Genomic DNA, 9,619 nt, shown 5'->3' with positions numbered 1-9,619 from the left:
TGTTACACAGAGAAACCTTATCTCGAAAAACAAAAACAAAAAAAGGGGGGGGGGGCATGGAAGAGTCATGAGTGGGGACCGTTCCTAATCTGTTTCATCCTTCTGCAGGCCTCCATCTTCCTATATGTCAAATGGAGATCATGACTGACAGATTCCTGACCCCATCAGAGAGAGCTCTGCTTCGGGAGTCCTCTGCCAAAGCACACTATCAAGTCTTTGGTCTCTGAGCCTCAGTTTCCACATTTGTTCAAGGACAATTTGGGTGGATTATCCCAGATTTTCCCATGCTCTCTAAGGTCCTCAAAAGGGCCACACAGTGCCACCTGACTCCCTGTTAGGAGCCACAGACACCCATGTCAGCACTTGATCTCCAAAGACAACACCAAACTGTGCTCCCCGCCCCCCATTTGGCAGTTTGTTCTAGCCAGGGTAGGCAAGGCCATGTTAAGGTAACAAACACAAAGCTCATTTCTCACTCATGCACATGCCTGCCAATGGCAGATCTCCATGTCTCCTAATGCCAGGTTTCAAGGTTGGTAGAGCAACTGCAGCTCCAAGGACGAAATCCCCAGTGACATATGAAGCTTTGTAGTATGATTAAGCATCGAGGTGGAGCCAATTGTGAATGAGACTCATGCTTAGGAACCTTGGACACTTGTATTCACACAGGAGAGGACACCAAGGATAATGTACGGGCCCAGCTCCTCTTCTGAGAGAGAAGCCAGGTGTGTTCTAAGGTGGTCGAGCCTTGTATCCCACATCTCATTTAAGCCCTGGCCTGTCAGGTTTATTTCTTTGATTCTTGTTTCTAGCAGTGAGACTGATGGGTAGAATGGTCTCAGGACCCACAATCCAAACTCACAATCCTGAGGTGGCTGCTTGAGGTGGCAGGGACTGAGAGTTCCCACTTGGGGCCTGCATAGGCCATGCTGAAGACTGGAAGAATGGGTCCCCTCAGGAGAAGGAACCAGGGTTCCTGAGCTGGGGGGAGGGGGGCTGTACAGGCCAGCAACACCAGAGAGAGAAACAAGGTCCCTGTGGGATAACAGTGAAATGAACCATTTTTGAGCACTTAGCTGTACACCAGGACCTGAGTCCCTGGATCCAAGGGATTATCTCAGAATCCTCACCCTATCCCTAGTGTAAGTCAAACTTGACAGATGAAGAAATTGAGGAACAGAGTTTAGGTTTCACACCCAAGGTAAGAATTGACAGCCAGATTCGAATCCAGGCAGTCTGGTTCCAGAGCCTGTGCTCTTAACTGCTATTGTGTGTGTGTGGGGGGGGGGATATGTGAGAGAGGGGGTCCCATTTCCCTCTGGGGAGGCTGTCCCAGTTTTCTCCTCCTCTGCCTCTGATGCCAGGAGGAAGGAGGGACCAGGTCAAGCACAGGCCCTTGCATTTCATTGCCAAAGCTGGAGTATTAGGCAGAACTGCCCAGCTACAGGGAAGTCTAGAAGCTCCCAAGTGGAGAGGACCCCAGGCTGTAGGTCCTTACTGACCACCATCCTGCCTCCACTGAGCTGAGCCCCTGCAGCACAGGGGTGAGGCGCTTTAGTGCAGAGCCACGCAGCTGTCTTGTACGGAACCATGGGGTGCTGGGCTGTATCCAGAACACCTGTTTTTTGTGGGCTCTCCTAGATTCAGTGACACCAAGTTGAATTTTAAATAAAAATACCAAATCTGACTAATAATAGTGTAACTTTTAAACCAAATTTGATGTACCCTATTTAAAAGTTCATTTTTGTTTATAAAATTGCACTTCATAGTCCCCTTAGGAGGTGACCAAAGTTCTTGACATCTAAACTTCATTTAGCTATAATCACAAACTATAGAAATGATCCCTGAAAGCAGAGTCTAGCAGGCTGTACTTCCAAGGGTGTTGCCTGGCTGTGGGAATCAGTCTTCTGCACACTCGGCAAGCTCTATTTCCATGTGACATCATTCCAGATGATGAAGTTATAAGGGATCCAATCTGGTGAAATGCTTGTGTCCTGCCTGGTGCCCAAACTGGAGAGCTGACAGTGATGACGCCTAACTCACCCTCCACCTGCTGGCTGTCATGTTCCTGCGATATTAGTCATCAGACACATCCTCATCCCAGAAATATTAAAGACAGTGGGGTTGGGAGGCAGTGTGTAAGAACTAGTCATGACCCAGGAGTTCACTTTCCAGGAGACAGCTACTGAGCTCAACAGGACAGAGATGTGACGTCAGGCTGGTGACAGCACTGCTTTTTTTTTTTTTTTTTTTTTTGGTTTTTCGAGACAGGGTTTCTCTGTGTAGCTTTGCGCCTTTCCTGGAACTCACTTTGGAGATCAGGCTGGCCTCGAACTCACAGAGATCCGCCTGCCTCTGCCTCCCGAGTGCTGGGATTAAAGGCGTGCGCCACCACCGCCCGGCCAAGCACTGCTTTTTTAAAAATATAATTTATGTGCATTGGTGTGAAGGTGTTAGATACTCTGGAACTGGAGTCACGGTGGTTGTGAGCTGCCATACAGTTGCTGGGAATTGAACCTGGGTCCTCTGGAAGAGCAGCCAGTGCTCCTAACATCTGAGCCATCTCTCCAGCCTCAACATCACTGCTTTCTAACAGCAACTTCAAGTAACTTCTTTCTGAAATTAAAAAGTCCAGAAGAATCACAAGGCCCAGGGAGGGAAGACTGTCCAAGCACATGGCCATCAGGGGCAGGGGTAGAATGGCAGCCCCACCCCCTCCTCGTGTGGCTCTTATACTTTAACATAGTTTTATATTTTTATTACCTTTATTACAAAGTACGTGTATGGATGCTTTGCCTACATGTATGTATGTGCACCACGTGCATGCCTGCTGTCAATGGAGGCCAGAAGAGAGCGTCAACACCTGGAACTGGAGTTACTGATGATTGTGAGCCGCTGTGTGGGTCCTGGGAACCAAAGCCAGGTCCTCCAGAAGAGCAGTAGGTGCTCTTAACTGTAGAGCCACGTCTCCAGCCCTGGCCCTCGTATTTTGGTGTTCTTCCTCATATACACCCATCCTAGCCTGGCCTGTTGGATCCAAGAAGCCCTTCCCAGGCACCTGGTCTGGGTGTGCCTCATGGCAGAGTACCGGCACTTGCTTGCTCTTTCTGATGTTGACTTCGGAGCCGGATCCAGACTTTCTCCCACTCCCAGCCACGAAAGCTTTAGCCCGTTCCCCCACATTGACTGACGGCTCTCCATTGTTTAAAAAAAAAAAAAGGCTATGGCATCTACCTTACGGTGTTGATATTAAGTTTCAGAGAAGGGTAGCTTCACCCCTCTTCTCTACACAACATAGTAATGGCCAGAAAATACAGACTGAATTTTTTCCTTGTATTGGATTTCACATTGTGCCAATCTAAAATAACCAAATAAGCAAACAGTATTATTATTTGTGATGTGTGTCCATGTATAGGCCAGAGATCAACCTTGGATGTTATCTATCAGGTATCATCTACCTTGTTTTTTAATACAGGGTCTGGAGCTAGTTAAGTATGCTAGACTGGCTGGCAGTGAGTCCAGGTATCTGCTTATTTCCCCTCACTGGAATTACACGTCAGCTTTTTCATGTGGGTTCTGGAGATCAAATGCAGGTTCTTTACACTTGCACAGGAAGCACCTGACTAACTGAGGCTTCTTCCCACTCTCCATAAACATGGTACTATAACATAGAGTTTCCCCCACAAGAGGAGAGAACACATTAAGAGTGAGCCTGAGCCGGGCGGTGGTGGCGCACGCCTTTAATCCCAGCACTCGGGAGGCAGAGGCAGGCGGATCTCTGTGAGTTCGAGGCCAGCCTGGGCTACCAAGTGAGTTCCAGGAAAGGCGCAAAGCTACACAGAGAAACGCTGTCTCGAAAAATCAAAAAAAAAAAAAAAAAAAAAAAAAAAAAAAAAAAAAAAAAAGAGTGAGCCTGTGCGGCCCATGTGGCTGGCACACAGAGGGGCAGTGCTCGAGCTGTAAATGCTCTCACAACTGCATTCTTTTCATCCTGTTTTTGTTCTTTAAAGATTTTTATTTTACACATGTGTACTTGCACATGTGTGTGCACCACACACCAACCTGCACAAGCCAGAAAAAGGTGTCAGACCCGCTGGAACTAGAGTTACAGATGATAGTGAATGGGTGCTGGGAACTGAAACTGGGTCCTCCTTAGAGCAGCAAGCACTCCTGACCCGAGCCCTCTTTCTAGCACCCATCACTCCCCACCTTTTCTTGGGAGTGTCTCGCTTTGTAGTTTAGGTTGGACTTGAATTCACAGCAATCCTGCCTAACCTTCCCAAGTGCTTTGGTTATATACGTGTACCTCGACACCAGGCTTTCCAGTTGTTTAAACGCAGAGGTGTGGAAAGCACAGGGAGGAGGGGACTATGCCAAGTCAAACGAGCTGTTCCAAACCGTCACCAGTGTCCAAGGCTGAGTCGATGCTAGGGCCAAGCATAGGTGGGAAGTCTGCCACATTAGCTTTCTTATAGACTCCAGTATTACAGGAAGCACTGTTAAAATATGCTAACATTAAAACTGAACAGGGGAAGCCGGGCGGTGGTGGCGCACGCCTTTAATCTCAGCACTCGGGAGGTAGAGCCAGGCGGATCTCTGTGAGTTCGAGGCCAGCCTGGGCTACCAAGTGAGCTCCAGGAAAGGCGCAAAGCTACATAGAGAAACCCTGTCTCGAAAAACCAAAAAAAAAAAAAAAAAAAAAAAAAAAAAAAAAAAACTGAACAGGGGCCACTTCGCTGGAGTGCTAGTTTACAGCTGCTCACACCCTCCCTCCCCGCCTCATATGCTCCTGAGGTCACTTTTACTACTCTGAACAATTATTTATAGGGCCAGGAAGGCGTGCTAAAGTATTTTATCGACCATTACTGCGCTGTCAGATGCTCTTTTTTTGTGGATCTGAGTCACTTACCTACATCATGTCTCTCCCTGAAGAATCTCTTCTAACATTCCTGGTTAGTTGAGCTGAGGGTTTGTTAATGTTTTCTTTCAAAAAATCAACTCAATTGATTCTGTGTATTCCTTGAGTTTCCATTTCATTAATTTCTGCATGTTCCTTATTACTTCTTGCCATTTTGCTCGTTTGACATTTGGATCGTATTATTCTTAGTTCTCTAGGACCTTCACTTGACTTCTCTGGTCTTTAATGCAAGCTCACAGCTATGAGTGATCCTTTTGGATCCACCACAGTTGTAGCATATTCCAAAGGGCCTGCTAAACTGTGCTTTCATCTTCACTTTATTCACTTAATTTTCTTTTCACTTGACTCTCCAGATTTCCTGTATTGTGTTCAAGAAAAGCATGAGAATTCTTTAATCTGCTAATACCTCAGTACTACCCTATCTGGCGTGTCAGTAGCCCACACGGGCTAGTGGGGAGGCCCGTAAAGACCGAATCATTGTCCTTTTAGAATAGTGAGAGCTGTTACTGTGGAATTCTGTAGGGAGCTGAAGATACGTGGGCCTTCCATTTTTTGTCACTAGGTCTGTGTTCAATTAAGGGGAAAGATACCCAGGCATTACCAGAAGTATTGGGAAAGAATATAATATTCCAGACAGCATTAAGGTGGAAGGAGTTATTTGGCCATTGGAGTCTTGTCAATGGCCATAATCCAAGAGTTGGAGACAAATTGTCTAGAATATGAGTTAAAAACAGAGTAGAGGGGCTGGGGAGATGGCTCAGCAGTTAAGAGCACTGATTGTTCTTCCAGAGGTCCTGAGTTCAATTCCCAGCAACCACATGGTGGCTCACAACCATCTGTAATGGGATCTGATGCCCTCTTCTGGTAGAAATGAAAATAAAGCATTCATATACATAAAATAAATAAATATTAAAAAAAAAAAAAACAACAACAGAGTAGAAAGCCCCACTAACAAGGAGAAAATTACTGGTCCTACCAGGGACTGCAAGATTTACCTAAGGCTCTGTAATACTAATGGAGATGGTCAGAGGCCAACTGGAGCCAAAGGTTTTCTCATTCCAGGGACAACATCTGGGATCTGGACAATTCCATCAGTCTTCGGGAGCAGTCAGCCCTCCAGTGTCGTCTTGTCACACTGAGGGCAAGAGATCTTAGAGGACATACGTGGGTAGTTTCCCTTCTGTGACCGATCTGACATAGCATTTGTCTGTTTATTTCCCCTAGTAGAGGAGCTGGTTGATCTGAGTGTGAGTCCTCACACCCTTGTTCTCCCCACTTTGGGCTCTTTGTATTCCCACTTCCTCCTCTAGATTCTGGTTGCAGAAAGCAAAACTTGTGTATAGGCAGATGGCCCTGCTATATACAATAATAACCAACGATAATTTTGTAATTTTCTTCTAATCTCAGAGTAGATTAAGTAAGAAATCTGTCCTGGAGATGATTTCTCCAGGAGAGAATCAGAACACTTCTGCAGCATCTCCCAAAGGCACTCTAGAAAAGATGTTTTCATTAGGCCCTGGGTCAACAGTTGCCACTTTGATTCCTGGGTTTCACTTATCATTAGGCCCTCAAGAACACAGACAATCAAGTGTCACCATTGCTGTGTGACAATCCCACTCTGGAGAACCTGGTCCTGTAAGGCAGTTAGGATTATCTTGTATAACTTACATGCATATCATGTAGGCCCTAGGCTTTATTCTAGTCCTCCCAGTTTCAGACCTGTCCATCATAATGCTGACATTCCAAGGAAGCTCATTATTTTGGGTGAGATGCTGAAAATACTCCACTTTAGCACCATTCAAAAAACTTCTGCCAGGCATGCCACACCCTTTAAATCTCAGCACTCAGGCGATAGAGGCAGGAGGACCTCTGAGTTTGAGACCAGCCTGGGCTACAGAGCAAGTTCCAGGACAGCCAGGGGCACAGAGAAACTCTGTCTGGGGTCCTGCTTGATAGAGAAGGGTTCTTGGGCTTTAATGAGTTCTGGTTCCCCATCAAACTCTGTAGTTATAATCTGCCTTTGGGCACTAGGCTGTTTGTCTAACAGGCGGTAATGTCAATAAAGGCTTTAGTGCACCCAACTTCTTGTTCTCATTCTTGAAGGCCGTTATTCCTAGGTCCAGTTTCTATTTGGCATAAATCTGGGTCTTATCTTAGAGATGATGATAGCTCAAATCATTTGCTAAATTGTCTACAAAGAGGCTCAGTTATAAATTAGTACTGTAACTATTTCCATTTCATGGGTTGGAGCTGGAATTCCTGCCTGTTCTATTTTGTCCGTATATTTTGGGTAATTGTGTGGGTACACGTGTATGCATGTGGAGGGTAGAGGTCAGACTTGGTTGTTGTTCCTCCTCCATGCTACCACCTTGGTTCCCTGGGCTTGGTTCCCTGAGCCCCTTGACAGGGGTCTCTCATAGTCCTGAAGTTTTGCCAAGTAGGTTAAGCTAGTTCACCAGGGAGCCCCAGAAATAACTGGCCTGTCTCTACTTCCCTAGCACTGGATTACAGACCACACAACAATGCCTGGCTTTTTATATAAGTTCTGGGGATCCATCACAGAGACCAGAGCAGTAACAAAAGCGAACCAAAACACCCATGGCAAGACTATATGAGATTTTACCTGTTAACATAGCTGGTCCTTCCAGTAGATGAAGCTCTATTCCTTCATCCCTTCCAACCTGGGATGGCCATAGGTCTACCTTGACAAAGAACACCAAAGTCCCACTGTGTGCTCTGCAGCTTTGACAGTCTTGGAAGCTCCTTGTCTTGAGAACTTGAGGCCACAAGGCCCAAAAGCCTGGGCATATTTACTGAGAGGTAGGCCACAGATGCCTGGGACATTACCACAATTATAATATGCTATAAAAATCTTGAAATTTAAAACCAATCTGAAGTCTTTTTTTCCCTTAGAAATGTAGAATTTAGGGTACAAGATTTTTTGTTAAGTTTTCAAAATTCTATTATAGCTCACCTTTTAAAAGAAATCTAAAATATGTACAGTGGAGCTGGAGATTCGCTGAAACCCATAAAAGGCCACTACAGAATTCACTGACCTGGGACATGACACTGCCTACGTACCCTTGCTAGTCCCTGTAGTCTAACTGCTGCCACCAGCTAACCCAGTACAACAGCCCTCAGAGCCTTCATAGTCGTGTTCCATTGGCCACTCCCTGCTGCACTCCCGGTGCATGCAACCATTACTCCCCTGCTGGTTCTCTTCACTGGATGTTAAGAGCCAAGCAGGCAGCACTGTCCTGTCTCAGGCTGTATTCACGCCTAGCACCCAGCATGCACTGGGCCACAGGACTGCATAATAATTACAGGACACTCTGCAATTAACTGGATATACTTTCCTTAATAAACCTTGGGCAAACATTTTTGAGGAGTACTAGAAATTAATGTTAAAATAAGAGAGTGGCCATCGGTAGGTAGATCTGACCTTGTATCAGCCACACATACATCAGAATATTCTTCGACCTTTCCAAAAGCTGACAGTGGTTTGTCTGTGTGCCATGTGGCTCACAGTTGGGCAAACCCAGCCTCCAATGGGTACAAAGCTCAGCTACGTGTGGCACACATATCTGGAATCTAACTTAGATGATCTCATCACACACTCTGAGAATGCTATCTTTGGCACTTTAATTTTAGTGCATTTTAAAAAACTTCATGGGTGTTTTGTCTACACATGTCTATATACCACTTGGTGCCTGGTCTCCACGGAGGCCAAAAGAGGGCACTGGAATGGCTGGAACTGGAGTTATAGACACTTGTGAGTCACCATGTTGGCTGGCAAACAAACTGGGGTCCTCTGGAATAGCAGCCAATGCTTTTAAACACCTGTAACTACAGTTCTATGGGATTCAAGACCCTATTCTGGCCTCCAGGACATCTACACACATGCTGCTCACACACACAAACATACATGAAAAAGTCTCTTGGGGGTATGGTAGGATATGAGTTGGAAACGGCATGAGACTTTTCTGGGTTGACAGTGATCTTGATGGGGCACAAAAATGTAACAAATACTGCCCTCTACTTTATATGTGTTTGGGGAACTGGAGTGAAATGTGACAGAAAAGATGGTATGTATCAAGCACCAACAGTTTTTAATAAGTAATCGCCAAAAATATCATTTTGACAAATCTGATAAAATAACTTTGAGGAAAATTAATATGTAATTCTAGGCTACTACTCCAGAAGTCTAAATTGAAATAATTTAAGGAAAGTATTTTTGAAAACCATTATTCAGGCTAGCAAGATAGCTCTGGATGAAGGTGCTGAATCCCCAGGACCCACACTGTAGGAAAACTGGCTTTTGTAAGCTGTCCTTTGACCTCCACATCAATGTGAAAAATAAAAACCAACCACTATCCCAGTGCTTGACAACCTCTGTATTTAAAATGACTCATCAGAACTTTTTTTTTAAAGAGACAGGGTCTCAATAGGTAGACTAGGTTGGCCTGGAACTCACAAGAGATCCACACACCTCTGCCTTCTGAGCACTGGAATTAAAGGTGTGCGTCACCACGCCCAGCTCCAGAGCAACTTTAAAAGGTGTCTGTCAAGGTATTAAGGGATCTTGGTGATCACCGTTAACTCTTAGTAAGAGAAACATTACTGGCACTTACTGGATGGGGGAGGGTAAGGGGAGAGGGTAGGATAGGAAAATTACAAGGTAGTCTTTCCATACTATCTCAT

At 45.5% G+C, this 9,619-nt stretch overlaps 1 pseudogene; it reads right to left on the bottom strand.

Annotated features, from left to right (window-relative positions):
• Positions 1-1,760: 1,760 nt before the first annotated feature.
• LOC121829272 (small nucleolar RNA U3) lies at positions 1,761-1,860 on the bottom strand (annotated as a pseudogene).
• Positions 1,861-9,619: the final 7,759 nt, after the last annotated feature.

The sequence above is a fragment of the Peromyscus maniculatus genome, chromosome 4 (genome assembly GCF_049852395.1).
Source record: "Peromyscus maniculatus bairdii isolate BWxNUB_F1_BW_parent chromosome 4, HU_Pman_BW_mat_3.1, whole genome shotgun sequence".
Classification (NCBI taxonomy): domain Eukaryota; kingdom Metazoa; phylum Chordata; class Mammalia; order Rodentia; family Cricetidae; genus Peromyscus; species Peromyscus maniculatus.
This window is presented reverse-complemented; position numbering and strand designations above follow the sequence as displayed.